Source organism: Scaptodrosophila lebanonensis, unplaced genomic scaffold (assembly GCF_003285725.1).
Source record: "Scaptodrosophila lebanonensis strain 11010-0011.00,11010-0021.00 unplaced genomic scaffold, SlebRS2 tig00000024-arrow-pilon, whole genome shotgun sequence".
NCBI lineage: Eukaryota > Metazoa > Arthropoda > Insecta > Diptera > Drosophilidae > Scaptodrosophila > Scaptodrosophila lebanonensis.
The window spans coordinates 3,709,677-3,728,820 of NW_022060538.1; the positions used below are offsets into that span (position 1 = coordinate 3,709,677).

Genomic DNA, 19,144 nt, shown 5'->3' on the forward strand with positions numbered 1-19,144 from the left:
GCTGCATTCTATGTACTGCATTGTTGTTGTTATTGTTGCTTTTGTTGTGGTGTGTTATTTGTTGCCTGTTGTCCGCTTTCATGCAACTTGTGCTCTGTTTTAAGCTCTGCTTTCTGCCGCCGCTTTGTATTGCCATTTGCTGCCACTGCCACTGCCACCGCCACCGCGTAGTCGTCTTTTGTTTACATGTTCAAATGAACGCATATCTCACAGCTCTCCCTCTATTCGCATACATCCCGCATTTTTTCCGCTTGGATATTTATAAAGTGCAAAATTGTAATTACTTCAATTGTGCTGTTAGCAGTAGCACCCCCACCCCCTAATGCTTTCATTCCCCCGCCAAAAAAAAAAAGTGGAATACATCCCACTAGCTTCATTGCATGCTTTGTTGTAATTTGGGGCGAAGTCTATAGTTGAATTGTTTTCTGCGCACAGTATACACTTATTAAGTGGGACGAAGGCGTTTATCAATTAAAACGAATTTCAACAGTAATAATCTCACTTTCTATGAGCACACTTAGCAAGGTTGGATTAAGCTTTAATCCATGTAATCCCTATGTAAACATATAAAAACCTATGTTTTTGAATTAAGAAATGCTTTCATTTCTTCGTATTATAGATCACATTTAACATTAAGGAGAGAAAACCATCAGGGCAGGAAAGAGAGCTAAGGTTTGTCATGCAAGCTGCTTAGATAATTTTATAGACCTTTAGAATCAGCAATAAAATACTTAGTTGCACAATGAATTATATAACTTAACTAATATCAGCTATAATTTTAATACAGAAATAAACTTTCTGTATTTGAGTATTTTGTATTAGCTTAAAAAGTTATTAAACGTTAATTCTACTTTCCGAAGCAATTTTACTGTTTGGTTTTGTTTTGATGATGAAATGAAAATGAAATGTTAACAAACCATTATGCTTATTGATCCTTTATGTATGCACATACATATGTATAAATTTATAATGGTAAATAAAGTAGAGACGAATCGTGTTAAGTTTCTATGTGTTTTAGGAAATCTTACTTCAGACCGCCTCCTCTCATTGGAAGTTAGAAAAGAAAGTAATCGACACTGGCTTTTATGATAGATCCTTCTATTTCCGGTGATAGACACCTGCCAGCTCTTTTACCGTCCAAATACATGCATGTATTTATGGGTTAGAAAAATGTTCAACAAAGCAAGCACCGTTGACAATGCTTTTATTGTCATTTTATGTAAGTTTAAAGGCATTATTTATTATTTCCTTGCATTCACTTTGAATATAAACTGAAAATAGAATATCTGTTTTGGAGAATTTCTTAAAACAATAACAAATAAAAGCCAAACAACTTAACAGCAATTAACCGGTAATTTAAAATAGCAAACGATATTTATATTGTGTGTCTACAGTATATTCGTATGGAACAGTTGTGCACATAGTATTGTTGTTGTTGTTGCTTTTCCGTATGCGCTTTTTTCCAACTTTTAAACGAAATTAAACTGCCACACAAAAGCCTCCTTAACTATTGCAAAATATTGTTAAATGACACGCTTTGTGCGTCGAGGCTTTTGTGCTTTTGTTCTCTTGTTTGTGGCACTTTCTAAGCTTCTGCTTGTTCTCATTACAATTTCAATATTTTATGTTGTTGTTGTTTGTTTACTATTATTTTGCTTCGATTTCTCATTAAACGTGACGACGCGTCGCGCCATAGGAATAACAGAAATGTTACTTGGAATTGTTGTTCCCTTTTGGTCACCATGTTGCTGCCGATACATTAATATATTTGCGGTTGGATCTCTTTTCTAATGAACTTGCAACCACAGTTGCCACATTGAACCAGCAAAGCTGATTTATGCATTGTTCCAGTTGTTTTGCTTGTTGTAATACATCATCATCATCATCATCATCATTGTACTGCTGTTCTTCTGTAATCTGGTGGCGTTGCAAGAACTACCTTTGTCGCTGTTATAGCCGTTGAGTTTGCGTTTGAGCAGCGTGTTAATTACCTTTTGTGTGGGCTTCGTTAGAAAGTTACTGTTGTTCTTGTTTCTGTTGCTGTTGCTTTTGCGGCTGGAAGCCATGCCAGGAAGTTAGTCGAACGCATAAACCGCAACCTGTAGTTGCCTGAGAAAATTCTGCGCCTAAGAATTTACTGGCATAAGCACGATGTACGTGTGTGTGTGTATGTATGTATATTGATGTATGAAAGTACACTGAAAAAATAACATCTCGTAGTTATGCTAAATAAGAATTTAGTAAACAAATTGTTAAGCGCCTTATAGATTATGTATGTATGTATAGATAATATGTTAATTAGTTAACAATTATTTCTTGTGCGAAATTGAAAATCGAAATAAATAGAAAATTATTTTATTGTAAGAACCGTAGAAATGAATAAAAACTACCGTTTCTAACTAAACTAAAAGTTGTTTGGAAGAATAAAGTATGAATTTGTTTTAAAAATTAGTTTAAAATTGTTTAAAAAGGAGTTTCAAAATGTGTGATTCGTAATATGTATTTGATAAAAATATAACTTTATTCCTGTGAGAGTCTTGCGAAGGACTGAACTAAAGAAATTGAAAAATAACGATTTGAAATAACGACTAAAGGCATTCAACTTGCAGACTTCAACTCCAATAATTAATACATATTATATTAATTATATTAATAATTTTCGTTTTGAGTGCCGTTATTTAAAACGTTGTAAAAATTAAGATATTATTAATTATCTATTGATACAAAGATACTTAAGTTACTTAAGTCAACTCTTTACCTAACTAATTTTTTATCATATACGTAATTCTAAATTTCTATTTTTGGAATTTCGTTTGCTTTTTTTTTGGTGCACATTATGTTGTCATGCATAAATCATTTTGTTGCTTTTTATGAGCACACGCATGTCGTTTCACATAAAATATAATAAACAGTTAATGTCGGCAACAAATTCCTTTGTATTGCTTTATATTTCGGCATATATTTACAAGTTGACGCTTTGCATGTTCAGCTTTAATTGAAATATATGACTGACCTAAAGAAAGTAAAAGCGTTGCTAAAAGTGGTGCCATTTTTCAAACAAAGGTATACCTATACATAAATATATGGATATTATTTCGCATGTGCCACACGCAAAGGTAAAATGTAGGTCTCTATCTCTCTTTCGCTCCGTCTCAATGTGTCTGGCTGTCTTTTTCATCCACTTTATATGGCAAACAAGTTTCGCAGGTAAGGTCAAGGAGCTGCAAAGTTTGTGTCCCATATATATTCTATGTACATATATACATACACACACTTGTACATAAGTAGAAAGGTACATACTTATGCCACAGCGCTCGAACAAAAGCCAAGTTTATTTCTTTTGCTGAGCATTGAACCTTGAAAATTTTTATTTTAACCTACTTGCAACACTCTCTAGATGAAGAGGACGCACGGAAAAGAGGACCAAAAAGAAAATAACGGCGTGGCACAATATGGAGAAAAAAGTGAGTAAAAGCAAAAAAAACTTTTTTCGTTGGTTTTTTTTTTTCTTATTTTTTTGTAATCAACAACATCGTGCATAAATATTTGCCCGTTTGTAAAAGAAGGAAAAGTTCTGAACGCGTTCATTATGTAGAGCAGCGGCACCAGTGGCAGCAGCAGCAGCAACAACAACAATAACACAATGGACAGATGCCCCAGACGCAGACTTAACGGAAATTTGCAAAAGCTTTAAATTAACAACAATGGGCGGTTGGGTGGTGGGGGTGGATGGGCGGCTGGGCGGATGGGCGAATGGGTAGTTGGGTGGTCTCTGTACGCGTATTGAGCACTAAGGGTATTGTGGGCTGGTCGTTTTGGCCAACCATCAGCGTCAGCTGTCTTTGGCTGAACTTCATTTTATGCGCTGACAATTTCTCATTATAAAAATTACAGTGCGCGGCATCGGCAGGACAACAACAAAAAATAACAGCAAACAGAACGAAGGACAAACAAAAGCTGCAGCAGCAGCGGTAACTTTCATAGTTAAAGAAGAGGGAGCGGGCGAACGAGGAGAATCAACCAACCAACAAGCGACAACGTCATGACAAACAAGTCTGTATAAATGTCAGCCGTCATCGTTGGAAATTTGTTTTCTGGCAACAACGAAAGCAACGACGAAAATGGGCAAATAAGTGGACCAACAACCATCAGCAGGGGGTGCTGCATGAAGGGAGGCAGAGGGGGCGATGGTGACAGTGTAAACAACAAAAGACAAAGTTGTCAAATTATTAAGTTTAAATGGAATTCTCAAGTAGTTTTATTTTACAAGTATATGCCAACTTTTGCATTTGCACTGGAGCTTATGAGAAAGCTCATTAGCGCCACCTAACGGCCACCTCCACGCTCATATCCGTCACTTAGTTGTCCGCTTCTCGTCCGTCATCCGTTCCTCGGTCGTTCAACGTCCCGTCCATCGTCCATCGTCCGTCGGCGACAGTTGGCTGGCATATTTGTGTGCGCTTCATAAATCACAGTGCATGTCATTAACTCGCGATAAATCTGTCATAAACAATGCAACACACATAAATTGCCGCCTCCGTTGTCGTCGCCGTCCTCGTCCTCGTCCTCAGCGTTAGCGTCGTCAGCGTCCTCAGCGTTAGCGTCGTGAGCAAACAATGGCCAGAATGCAAATCAGGCTGGCTGCCAGGCAGCCTGCAACAAAAGTGCTGGAGAAGCGCGCCCCGCCGCGTGCGCGATACAAAAAGCTCATTTGTTTGTTTGCCGTTTCGCTGTTTGTTCCCTTTGTATGTGCACAGATGTTTGTATGTGTGTGCATATGGGTGTGTGTGTGTATGGATGCTTGTGACATTTGGCGTTAATGCCATGCCAAATTTGTGCACTTTCATTGCGCCAAGTTGTTTTTTTTATGAGCACCCTCCCATTGGCCAGACACAGTTTCAGACCCCGACACATGTATGAAAGCCAAGTCAGACAGAGAGCTGTGGTTTTTGCACCGCCTTAGGCGTAATAAATAAATTAGCACATTCATGCATATGTATCTGTAAAGGCTATGCAGATTGTCTTAGTTCCGTGACTTGTTGGCAAATGTACAAGCTTTGGCATCAAATAGCGTGTAAGATGCGACAATAGACTGTTTGTCAATGCAGTTCAACAATGTTAGAGAAATGGTAAAAGGGTATAATAATAACTAACTGTTAAAAATTAAAAATTATGTTCAAAATTAAATCTTAAGTGTAGGCACAAAATCTGAAGAAAATATACACATCATCGTCATTATTGGCCTTAAAATGTATTTGTGAAGAGCTATGGAGTGACTGGCGGGAAATATACTTGTAAATAGTTATACATTCGCGTTTTGCAATAAAAAGCGATTAAATAAAACAAAAATATTTGAACGAAACGTGAAATTCTTGAAGACAATTAACAATTAAAGGGGTAATACAAATAAATAATACTAAATTTGAGAATAGCTATAAGAAATTAAATAGGAATGAATAATATAGGCACCTTGATATAGTATCTTATATAGTATATAGTATATCTACGCTTCTTCTTTAAGCTTATATTGTAGTCGCCTCTGCTCCAAACATAGGCTTGATAATATTGCTCCAGGAAGCAGATAAAGAGCTGTAATCTTAATCCTTTGGTTTGGTTAGTAATACGAGTAATACATACAATTGTATACAATTTTGGGAAGCTTTATACTTAAGACGAAAGCAGATAATAATGAAATATAGTCTTATTGCAGAGGCATATAATCTAATTATTTACCCATATTTCAGTCATTTTCAGTTAAAGCGAATATTTTTTAATAATGTTTTCAACTACAGCTTATTATATATTATTTTCCTCCTGTACACATTTTAATCTAAGTAATTAATGCTAGACAACTTAAAAGGCAGCAAATTAATAAGGGATCTTAAATCCCTTTTCCGACTTCTCAGCTTTACAAAAATGTGCAAGTGTTGAGCATTAACATCATCTGCTACTGAAAAAATGAGTTGCTGCCAATTACAGTTCTTCAACTTCAACCAATTTCAACGCAACAACATGCCACCTTTTCCTTTTAATGACTTAATTTGAAATGTTGAGCCAGAACACAAAAAAAGAGGAAAAAGGCCAGAAGTTACAACTTTAAATAAAACGCACACCACAAAAGTTAAATAAAGTCCTACTGCAGGCGCATTTACTTGCATTTCGTTGGAATTTTACAAATTATAGAGCGACTATAGAACGAGAGAAAGACAAAGCGGGAGAGCGAAGGAGGGAGAGCGGGGGCGGAGGCGGAGGCGGAGGCGAAGGCGGAGGGAGAGCTCAAATAACAAACTGCAAAGTATTTTTGGGTAACAAATGCAATTTCGGTAACAAAAGTATTTTGCACCAAAGCTCGGTGGAAGTCGCAAGGATTTGGATTTCGCATTTCGCATGTGTGTTGGCGATAAACATCTGGAGAATGACGTTGGGCAAAACGCTTCAATTACGCAGTCAGTGGAGGGCGGAGTAGGGGGCTGGAATAGTCAACTCGAATGGCACAAATTGCTAGCTGCATGTTTGGGGTAGTGGTCTGCCCGGCATTGACATGTAAATGACCTTTAATTGATGGCAGCCCGTTGCAGGTTGATGGTCGAGCGGTGTGCCAATGATGAAGTGCCTCGGCTCGTCCAAATCTCTGACTTACAAGCAATTCCACTTATGCATGCATATATGTATATATATACTCGAATCTCTATATATAATACAAGTATATATATACTTTACATATATTTGCACTTAACTACAGCGAAAGGGTAATTTTCATTTGCAAAATGGCAGAATTTACGGCATGTGAAGTTTGCTGCCATTTTGTTATCACGAACGGCCGGCTGTTAAAATATTTATGTGCATGTCTGCGAATGTAAGCGATTGCCGATGAGCCTTGTCGATATGTGTGGCAGCGCTGGAGGAGGAGGAGGAGAACTGGCTGGGAAGTACAGGCATGGGTGAGGCGTTCGTCTAGCAAATGGATCATTGTAAAAAAAAAGCGCAAAACCGTGTGGCAAAATGAAAATTTATCGTGTGCATAAAAAACATTGGAAGAAACACCACAACACACAAATACAAGTTACAGTGGAAAAAAGTTTCAGGGAAAAATATAAAAACTTTGCGTTTAATTATTATTTATTAATTATAATTAAACTCCCTAATTTCTGTTGTTTTTTTGTTAAATATTTTATATGTTATTTGCGAATATTTAGTCTTACCAATAAATTTCATAAACGGTGATGATCTGAAAAATAAGTAAATTGAGAATTAGTAATGCAAAGAGACAGCACATTCGAATAAGTTTGAATTATTCATATGGACAGTGATTATTCGCAGAGTTTCTACTGTAAATACCGTATATTCTCATCTATGTATGACCCAACATATGGGCGGGTATGTGTACGTGTATGTTAATGGCTTTTGTGTGTGTCTATTTGGGAATATGACGAGCATTCACTTCTGACCTGGCTCTGTCTCTCTTACTCCTGCACTTCCGCCGGAAGCTTGCATGTTTCTCTATCATTTGAAAAATCTAAAGCGCGCTAAAATGAGCGCTTAAAAAAGCAGCAAGGCAGCAAGGCAGCAAAACCGGCAAAGGCAGCCAATCCCCCAGCCAAGTCATATTGCGGCCGCGCCAAAGGTCGTGCGCTTTATTGCTGTTTGTTTATGATCTACAATCGGCTCAGTTATTTGTGGGTATGTGTGCGTGCGTGTGTGTGTGCGGCTTTATAAAGCAGCGCATAACAGTAATTGCGAAAGCTGCCATTGTTGTTCTTGTTGTTGCTGTTGACCTAAAGTCGATAACATGTCATTTGAGCGTCGCTAATGTCTTCATTTATTTTTAGCATGCCGCTCCTCTCCAGCGATATATACAAGTATGTAGGATATACATAGATATAAGTGTCTGTGTGTGTGTGTGTGAATGTCCATGACTGCTGGACAAGCAATAAGCGAGCAGCGGAGTCAAAACTTTGGGCGCGTAACGACCCATGTCTGTTTGTGGGTGGTGTGTCTGTATTATTGGCCATAATTGGACATGAGTTTGTGTCTTGTTTACACATGCATTTTATGGCCGCTTTAACGTGTCAATTTTGTGTGGCGTTTGCTGCATTGAAACCCATTCGCTTTGAGGTTAATGAGGCAAACATACGCACACACACACACAAACAGCAGACTGCAGCAATGTGTGTTGGTATTGTATACGATATAGTATGAGTTATGAAGTAGCAATATCTGCACTTCAAGCTCAAATTTCCTCCACTAATTTCCCTCACAATATCCACTTTAATTCAAGGCACGCACTTTCCACATAAACCACAAGCATTTAGCCAAAAAGAAAACTTCATCAATGTGCCAAAATTGCGTAAGACGCTTGAGCTTCCAACAAGAACAAGAAAAAAGCGATGAAATTTGTTAGTCAAAGTGTCGATTAGTGGGGAAATTGAAGCTCTAGTTGTTTGTTGGCCCATTGACTGGCCTAACCATAAACAGCCTGGCTATAATGAGATGAGAGCTATAAGGCAGGCAGGCAAAGGCCAGCACAAGCTCGTGAAATTAGGAGTCGAGGAACACGCAAAATGAGCTGCGAACTGAGGCAGTAAGTACACTAAGGAATAGTGAGGAGCTTTTAATAAATGGGGAGTAAATATATATACAAAAATTAAAAACTTCTCAAGTGCAGTTTTAATTTAAAGTAATACCGTTCTTTGTTGAATAATAAGAAGTAAATAAGAAGTAGGATTAGGGTGCTTATCCTTATCAAAATTGTTTTTTTTCTTCAAATTTTAGCTTAATTATTCCAATAAATCTTTAAATATAAGTGACAAGCTTTAAATACTCGTATAGCAGGAGTACGAGTATTGTCTTGGATACTAAAAGTTCCCGCTTATTCTTTTCGATTTCGTTTGCTAAATTCTATTCGCAGTTTCTCTGAGTGCAGTAAGAGGAGTAAGGAAAGCAACAGCAGCTATGCTTTCGCAACAAAGTTGTAACGTTATAGCTGCTGGCTGCCGGCCAAACAAAACTTCGCAAACTACGTATAACTGTCACGCACAGGCACAAAGCCACACACACACACACACGCACACACACACATATAGATGTGTTCACATGCAGATACATTTGAGAAATAGGCTGGTCGAGGGTCCAGACAACGGGCCTGGCTTGAAAAGAGCAAATGAGTCGACTGCCACACGCAATGGCCTCCAGTCTGCGTCTGGGCATTGGATGCCTCATCTGCAACGGCAATGGCAATGGCAGCGACCACGGCATAATGAAGCATGATTCTGAGCGTTTTAATGCCACATAAGTCGTTGCTAGTCCGGCGTTCGTGCCAAGCCGTACTCTTGTCAGTGGGTTGGGTCGGGTTTAAAAGCCAAACTTGCCTAATTTCTCAATCAACGAGTTGCGGCAAAATGCCAGCAGAAAACGTTCTAATTGCACGCGTGCGTGTATGTGTGACCAAACGGGTGTATCTGTATCTGTATCTGTATGTGCAAGTGTGCGTGGCTTTGGGCCATACCCTGCCAAGAAAAACGTGTCATCGCGTTCCACATACTCGTATACTTACATCCACATACATGCATATATCTACGAGTATATTTGCTGCCGAATACCCATCATTCAAGTTATGAACGTCTGGCAAATGTTGCGGGTGGCTGAACTACATATGCTTGTGAATTTTTGGATTTCGAGGATTGTTTTCTTAGTGCTTATGCAAAAATGCCGTAAAATACAAATACAAAGAAGTGTAACTCTGGTGGCAGGCAAATGAATTGTTGACAGTAAAAATATTACAGTAAATATTTCAAATAGGGAAAAGATAATGCAATGTCTTCTCATGCAAGTGAAATTAAAATAGTAGTGGGTGGTTTATGATTTATAGATATTCTTTTGTGGAGACTTAATGCGTGCAGGCATTTGAATTAAAAATATAATGAGAAAAGAAGAATTAACTATTCAGTCAAGTCGTTATTCTAACAATTGAATGAAATAGCCTGTAAAAATAACGATCGGTATCTAAAGTAGGGAGAGTTTGGTTTTGACACGAAAAGAAACTTGAAAGTATTAGGATTGAGTTTATAAATTCAAGTTCACCAAATTCTTGCTATAGGCAGAAAAAAGTTTTGGACGATTCTATAGCTTCTTAAAGCAAAATAAACTTTTTATGTCGCATATAGAATATCGAAGGAAGAATATATTGACCAAAAAATGTATATCAGTTATTCATTTATTTCACTGATCCAAACCTTCACTGTACACAACCATGGTGTGTCAAAGTTAAGAACCCATCACATAAAAGCTACACACTTAAGCACTCACTAGGATGTGCCAGCCAATGTTCAGTACTGCGGTGCTTCAAGTGCCAGTCACTTGCCCACACGCAAATACAAACCAACTAAGTTACCCATACACACACGCACACATGCACATACAAATATTCACACAAACTCATGCATAAGCACCCACAGTCATCAAACCAAACACACATACTCGTATGAACATGCCTGCATAAGCATGCAGCAAAATCCGCAGTAATGACAGTTCAAAAGGGCAACAAAGTACTAAAAATGGTGGAAATTACCGCAGGATATTCAAATTTCCATATAAAGCGCATGGTAGTGTGCCGACGCGCGGTAAGCAGTTTGTCGTATTTTACAGTGGGAGTTCAAATGTACATCTTAAGAGGTCGGACCGATACTGAACATTTTATAAAAGCTAAATTAAATCCCTAACCGATTAAAATGAAACGATATACAAATATTGTCTCATCATACAATAGCGACAAAAACAAGTTCGACAGATGGCATTTAAAATAACGAAATTTGTTTCTTATATACTTGAGATTATAAATAAGTCCATCTAATCTATACTAATATTATAAAGAGAAAAGATTTGGTTGCTTGTGTATTTTGTGATTTAATGGATTCCTTCACTGTTGGGAAGCTACACTATCGCTGTTTAAAATATTAACTAATAAAGCAGTTGGTTTTTAAGTTAGTGTTCGATTTTAGAAGTTGTACTAAAATATGGTTGTGTGACAGCTCTAGTTATTTCCATCTTCTAGTCCATATATAGACACTCTACTATCTTTACTGTCTACGAGACAGCCAAATGAATATTTAAATCCTGAGCCAACCACTGGTACTTTACTTGTAATCGATATTTAAAGCAACGCCTTATAAATTCAAATAAACCGCTTTTTTGAACAATCTTATGGGTGTATAACTCAACTAATTTGTTGACAGTAATTACTACTATTTACTCCACTGTTTCGATTGTTTTTGTAGTTGTGTTTGGGTGTATTTTTTTGAATGGGTGGCTTAAGCTACACAATGCATGCGAAGCGCGCCAACGCCGTGCCACTGCACTAATAAACCTCAACTTGCAGGCAAAGTGAAAGGAGCATGAAGACAAAAAAAATATAAGAAAAAAAGGAAAAAAGAGAAACAATGTTGCAAAGCACTTTTTCTATGAAGCAAGCTGCCATTTATCGTTTGCGAAGTTGGAGGCGGCCAAGTCAAGTCGCGTCGCCCCCAGCGAAGCGAATAAGTTGGAGCGTTGTTTAGCGATAAGAATCGAATCCTTTTTGCATTGCATGTTAACACATGCAAATTGAAATGTCTAAATCATGCACATACACACGCACACACACCAACACTTCGTGGATAGCGGAAAAAAAGAGCGCTGGCATTGTGGGTGGCAGTTGAAAAAGTATTGAGTGTGCAGTATAGAGAGTGTGGCGCCACATTGCACAAATAACTCAAATTGCATTTTAATTGCTCGCCCGCAGGCCTCTGAACTATGCAGAAAGAGAGTGCGATTGCATTCGAGTTCAGCTCAGTTCAGTTCAGTTGAGTTGAGTTCAGTTCAGTTGAGAAGAGCTGTGTGGAGTTGATGTCTGATTCGCTTTGACGTTGAATGATTGGAACAGGAAGAGAAACAAAAACAACGGCAACATGGATGACGGTTTAACAAATCGCGCTTTAAAGCATTAAAGTTTCTAAATCGTAGAGACATTTAGCGGCTTTTGTGGTGCTTGTGTTGGTTGCTACAAGAAATGTCGGCACCGCCATTGACGTCTGCGGCCTCGGCTGTAAAATGGCGTGCAAATAAAATGAAATACTTGCGGCGAAAACTACACGCGCACTCTGCTCCTTCCATCCTCCGGCTCCTCCTCGTGCTCCTCACGCCCCATTTAATGCTGCTGCTGTATGGTGTATATAATTAATTATTGTCGCAACATCATTTATCAGACTACGCAAGGACATTGCGTCTCTGTCTCTGTTGCCTGTTTATTTATAAGCGTATCTGAGTGTGCGTGTGTGTGTGCTGTTGTCGTCTGCTACTGCCGCTGCTTCCGCCTTTACTGTTAACTGCCGTTATTCTAGGTATATATATGGATATGCTTATATATATATGTGTTTGTGTGTGTGTGTGCTTGTCTGAGGCAGATTATGGTCATACTGCGCGTAAACCTCAAACAAACACTTAAATGCCGCTCCTCGAGTTAACCAACTGACTGATGAATGTCGTGCCGTGCTGACTATGCTCGCGTATAGATATAGGGAAGCGTATATACATAAGTATGTATTTGTGTTTGTGTATGTGTTTACTTCAGTGTGTGTGTGCGTGCTGGATGTCGTTTTTGTTGCCAATGAAAAATGATTTTCATAATATGTAAGTCTGACAGCACGCGACTGTGACCAAGTGGCACAGTTTTAACACGTCGCTTCACACCACATCTCGAGGTCTTCTGGTTCTGGCTCTGTCTCAGTTTGTCTGTCTCCATCTGTCTGTCCGCCTGTCTCTCAGTCCGTCTGTGTGTGTGAAAAGTGTCAAGTTCTGAATTTATTAACTGCGAATTCAAGCATGTAATGAAATTTGCAAGAGGTCGACTATACAGTTTTTATTAGCATGATTGTCTTGCTGGCAAATGGTGCGAGTCCTATATAGACAATATTTAAAGAATAGTTTATGGCTTAGCTTAGATCGAACCTAAAAGGAGGCGATCAAATTATTGTTTTAAGTTAGTTTTTGAATATGTTAACTTTCGTATTACTCCTAGTTACAAGTCAATGATTGCCTTTTTAAATTAAAAATGTACATACTTGTAGAAGATCAACCAGCAATTATAAGAAATGAAATAGAATATTCGTTTCGTCTGGTATCAAAACTTGACTGGGTCCGTGAATAGAAGAAACATTTTTCTGCAAACACGCATGAACCCAGGACTATCAGATACTATAGGTAAACGATTATAAAGTAGGGATTACTTTTTAATTTATCTCCCAAAGATTACTCTTAAATCAATGTTCGTAAGCTGTTATTGAAAACGGTGTTAATTTTAATAAATTCAAAAATTAGAATAGAATACATTAGAATCATTTTTTCTTTATCACAACCCAGCAGAATTGCTGGTCTAGTTTTTTGGCTTGGGGCTAAGGCTTTTACAAAATTATTTTTCATTAAAACTAAAACAAAAGTAATAGCTTCAGAAATAATGTTAATGATCTCAAAAATGTATAGACCTGGCTTTGTGGCTTTTTCGACAGTTAGCGCTGATTTCGTTTTGCCATTAGCGTAAAGCTAGCCCTATATTTTTTGTGGCTCGCAGCAGCATCATTAAGCGCACGCTCTTTACCGAATGCAGTTAATTAAAATTATATATGCGCGATGTAAAGTCGGCAATGCATAGCAATTATGAAAATTAATTGGTAAAAACTTTATCGAGGGCATTCGCACATACTCGTTTGTACAGCACTCGATATAATAAATTCTAGTGTGTTAAAAGCATTGCTGGCCGATTTTGTCATGAATATTATAATAATTATTATTACATATTCAGTTTTTATAGAGCACTCAATTAATATAATTGTCGGTGGGCGCGAGGTCGCTTTATGTACATTTTTTTCTGTCCGTAATATGAAAGGCTCTTTAGTCAAAGCATTTAATGACTGAATTGCATTTTTGTTCCGCCACATCGTGCATTTATGGCCGCTTACAGCAAAAATGGCGCTTAAATGCACATAATTTTACACAAAGGACCTGTCTGGGACAGGACTGCTCGTTGATCAATTCCGGATGAGGGAAGGTGTTGGGCAGACACGGCGAGTATTTACAAGCAATTAATTAAAAAATGTGTGTATGTATAGTGTGCATGAAAAGGTATTCAACCAACAAGTTAAAAGCAACTGCAACATAACAGTGACATTTAAAAGTTAATGAAATGCCTTGTTTATACTAGTGATGAAATATTAATGTCTATTGACCAAGGTGTGGAGGCGTGGCGCAAATAACTTGGGCGCGTTGACAGACTCAATGGGGTGGGTAGTGTAATTTGGTGATAAATATTTGGATTGCCACTTAGGAGTCAGAATAAATGAAGGGGTATATGGCGGCTATAGAAAATCAATTTCAATGTTGACCATAGACAGGCAATAATTTTTCATATATTGAATATTGTCAGACTGAGAGCACACACATACATGTATACATAAGTGCATATGTACAGTATATGCACACAAGCAGACAGAATGAAAACAAACAATTGGAATGCCGAGCTGACTTGGTCAGGAATATGAAACATTGCAGAGATAGTGCCTTTCTTCTTCTTCCATTGTTATACGAGCCTGCGCTGGATTTATTATTAAAAATGACCCAACGCGAACATAGAAGGAAGAAAGGAGGGAGCGACAGTAATAATGCAAAGTCGACCGGGTAAAAAATAAGAAAGAAGAAATCATAAAATCAGATTTCAATATCGATTCACACAGATAGATGGATGGATGGCAGACCCTGTACTGTCTGACTGAAAGGGATGGTATCCTGTGCCATCCCATGAATTTCATCGAAGTACAGACAGCCGTGCAAGTCAGCCCCGTGCAGCCCTTTTAGTCCTGCGGTACTTGCGATAAGCGTCAGGATAAACGTCTGCCCGGTGCCTGGCACTTGCTGAGTGCTTCATGCTTCGTACTTCCTGCTGCCTTGCCCGCTGCCCGCTTCCCGCAACGCGCTACTCTCCCACTCCTACTCCCACTCCCTCTCTCCCATTCTCTCTCACCCGTACTGCTTCCCTTTTGCATTTCATTTTCAATTGCATTTCAAGTTGTTTATCGATAAATGCAGCGAATGCGCACACCACGGTCCTCATCCTCGTTCAGCTTTCGAGAGCCTCTGGCCTCAAATTGTATTGCGTAAATCATTGGGAATTGCTCGGACGCAAGGCTTGCCATAAACTGTATAATTTATTACTACCTGCATATACACGTACACTTTGAGAAAAGTTCCATTAAATTTGATTTTGATTCAAAATTATTAAGCAGTCTATTCTCCCATTAAAAGAGAAGTACAAGTAAACGCTATAAACAAAATTAAATCGATGTTGATGAGATGATTAAGATGGAAATTAAAATATTTACGACCCCAGGTTATATCTGCTTTGATTACAACTCCTATTTTTAGTTGTTGAATGAAAGTAATGATTTATTTATTGAAAATAGTTGTAAATATTGTTTTCTTTTAATTCTGTTTTGGGTCTCAATACTGCAGACTGACCGGATTGTAGAGGTTGGATTATTATTATATATTGATTGTGATTATTAGTATATATATATATATATATATATATATATATATATCTATATATATATATAGATAGATATATATATATAGATATAGATAGATAGATATATATATATATATATATATATATATATATATATATATATATATATATATATATATATATATATATATATATATATATATATATATATATATTTGGTGTATCTGGTCAAGTTATTTATCAGAGATAATAATCATTTCTCTATTGGGAACTCTATTTGTTTTATTAAGTTATAGATGCAGACATTTAATATTTTAACAAACCCTAAATGTTTATTGATTAGATTAATTTAATTAATTAATTATATTTCTGACATCATCTAATTGTCTCCAATGATTACACCATTCCAAAAACATTTCTTAATTGTGACATAAAATCAAGTTTTATAGCAATTTCAATACAAACAAGAAAGGAATGCTAAAGTCGAGCAGGCTCAACTCTTAAATACCCTGTACCACCCCACAAAAAAGTAATTTAATTAATTTAATTAATTAATTTAATTTAATTAATTAATTTAATTTAATTAATTAATTAATTTAATTTAATTAATTAACTAAATTAATTTAATTAATTAACTAAATATTCCATGCATGCATAGATACATTTACATTTACATCAGAATCGTGCCTTATGCGTGTTTGTGTACTTGTACATATGTATGTATGTGTGCATTGGGCCTGGTTATATGGCTATAACTTTCTTTCCAATCATTCTATCATAATGAAACTTGGTATACGGATATACAATTACTAACTGGATGTGTCTACCAAATTTCAGTTCAAAATTCCAAGAATTACGGGAGTTATAGAAAATCGTTAATAGGGGGGGAGTGGGGGGGTGGATCAGAAAAAATGAACAAACTCGTCCTTTCTCGGTCTCAGGAGAATCTGTATACCAAGTTTGGTTATTCTAGCTCTTATACTTTCGGAGATCCTTGCGTTCATACAGACAGACAGACAGACAGACAGACGGACAGACGGACAGACGGACAGACGGACAGACGGACATGGCTATATCGACTCGGCTTGTCATGCTGATCAAGAATATATATACTTTGTGGGGTCTACCAAGCCTCCTTCTGTGTGTTCCATGTGCACTCGCACAAAACTAATATACCCTTGTACCCTTTGGGTACAGGGTATAAAAAAGTATTAAATGTCTTACAAAGCTCTATAGAGTAACTAGATATATATTTTGGAAAGCATTACGTAGTTCATGAACACAATTAATATACGTTTCTCTTGAGGTTTATTCAGAGTTCTGCCGACATTTTTTGTAGGAGTGCATGTTTGCTTGTGTGAGTGCGTGCGGTTATGTGTGTGTGGGCGGACTCTCTATGACCCAAAGCCATTTGTATTGGCGCACATAAGTGTAATAATAATAATGGCTTAATGATTATGTTTGTCATAAGAGACCGTCGCTGTCGCTCCCCAAAACGCCAGCTATAGGCTTAGACGTACTTTTTATGAAGTGCCGCAGGCCACGCAGTCGACGTGCCTGCTGTTGTCCTTCAAAGGATTTGTCGACACCCCTTTTTGCTATGCCTTGAGCACAAATTTATTAATGTTGTTGCTGTTGTTTTTGCTGTAGCTGTGCATGCTTAAGTGTCAGATTATTATGTTTTGTTTTTTTCGCATCATTTACAAGGGCGTCGCAATTGTAGCTCCACTTTTATGACTTTAGTCGAGGTTTGAATAGAAAATTGCATTAAAGTACTTGAACAGCTTCATGAATCGCGCAAATTCATGATCGTTATCATCATCATTATAACGACTGTTGATGTTGAATGAATGCGTGAATGATTTGCCATATAAACTTAGTCCGCAGTACATTCATTTCTCTACTTTTCCTCTTTGTAGGTTGATGTGTGTGTGTGTGTTTTTTTTTTCTCTCACATTTTTTCTTACATACTTATACTCTGCATATTTTATTGCTGTTATTGTTGTTGTCGTAGTCGGTCCACTGGCTTGATTCCGCGGAAATGAACACATGAAGGCCTACAAATGCCAAACATAGAAACGCAATTACGCCCACTTCCGCGCCCTAACGAGAGACCAACTCATGGGTCTGGGTTCGCACAGTTACCGGAAGGAGTGGCCCATGCCCATGCCCATGCCAAAAAAGAGCTTTGAAGTTCGATCGTTGGTTGGTTTTTATTGCCGCAGTTGTTGTTGTTGTTGTTGCTGTTATTATTACTGTTCCTGCTGCTGTTCGTTAATAAATACTTAGCGCAGCTCGGCTTCATGGGCACTGATTTGATGTGTGGATACATATATCGATATGTATAGTATGTACATTAGTGTGTGTGTGTAAATAGTTATGTTGAAGGAAAATATAAGAAAAAATAAATGAAATGTCATTTTTGTGGGGGGATATGTGTGCGTAAACGTTACAAATATAATAAATGCCGTCAAGCAGAATGTGGCAGCTCAATAAACAATCTATATATATGTGATAGCGTGGGCCACCAGCACTATGAAATGTTTACTTACGCACATGCTTAGAGCATTTTCCAAGCATCGAGACTAAGCCACCGTTCACTTATTTTCTATTACTTGCAATGATTTGCCAACAACGCCGACAATCAAAACAGCTTAAAGCGCTGCCAGCGACAGCATAAAATTAGACAAACACAAGCCACACATACGCACACAAACACACACTCACATACAGTGGAAATGGGTAGAGAGTGAATTTATTTTACTTTTAAGTTATGCGGCCTCAATCCCATGTCAGATTCCGCATAAATTCGGTGCAATAGAAATGCAAAAGGGGAATATTTGCTTTGATTTAAAAAGAGCCATCACCCACAAGCGATTACTTGCAAATTGATTTGTAGTGCTTAGGCTCGCTTATAGTTGCTTAGTTGGGAAAGACTTGAATACTAAGTTTTGCTTCTTAATTAAATCTTTGTATTACATTTTTGCGCCGAACTGATGAACTCATAATAGTAAAAAAAAAAGTTGCAGTCTCAATCCACAAATATAATATGAAATAGTAATACAATTTAGAATAATACTTATAATATGAAAATAGCTCAAAGATAACAACAACAATGCAATTAAGGTTGAGGATCTAAAGATAATACGATGAGTCAGAGAATATATAAGAGAATCAAATAATTTGACAAGCAATCAAAATAAGTAGAACTATCCAAAGCAAAAATTCAGCCCCATTCGTAGGAGAAGCTATTTGGGGATAAATAGTTCTTCCAAAATTAAACAAAGGACAATGTTAAATGAATTGTTTATAAAATAATTCACCTTTTTCATCACATGAATGTGTTTCTTTAATTATATTGAAAAGTAAACTAGTTAGCTAGCATGTTTTTGATGGATTCATGCAAAAGTATAATTGTTAATATTTTGTTACAATTGTAGCGCGGCAGAAAAAATCGAATACTCGATAATATTTAACGACGCTGTACTGTCCTTATGTGTACGCACACACATGCGCATTGCTGTTTCATATATCGCTATAACAACGCTTATGCTGCTTAAATATAATAATGATAAAAATTCGTAGGATGAAAGC

At 37.3% G+C, this 19,144-nt stretch overlaps 1 protein-coding gene across 2 annotated transcripts in view; it reads right to left on the reverse strand.

Annotated features, from left to right (window-relative positions):
- The window catches only part of LOC115620613 (protein toll), an 84,205-nt gene that overhangs the window by 30,221 nt on the left and 34,840 nt on the right, over window positions 1–19,144 (reverse strand). For both annotated transcript variants that reach the window (XM_030513931.1, XM_030513930.1), the window contains one exon: window positions 7,203–7,228. The gene's annotated coding sequence lies outside the window, so the exon portion shown is untranslated. The remainder of the gene's footprint in view (window positions 1–7,202; window positions 7,229–19,144) is intronic.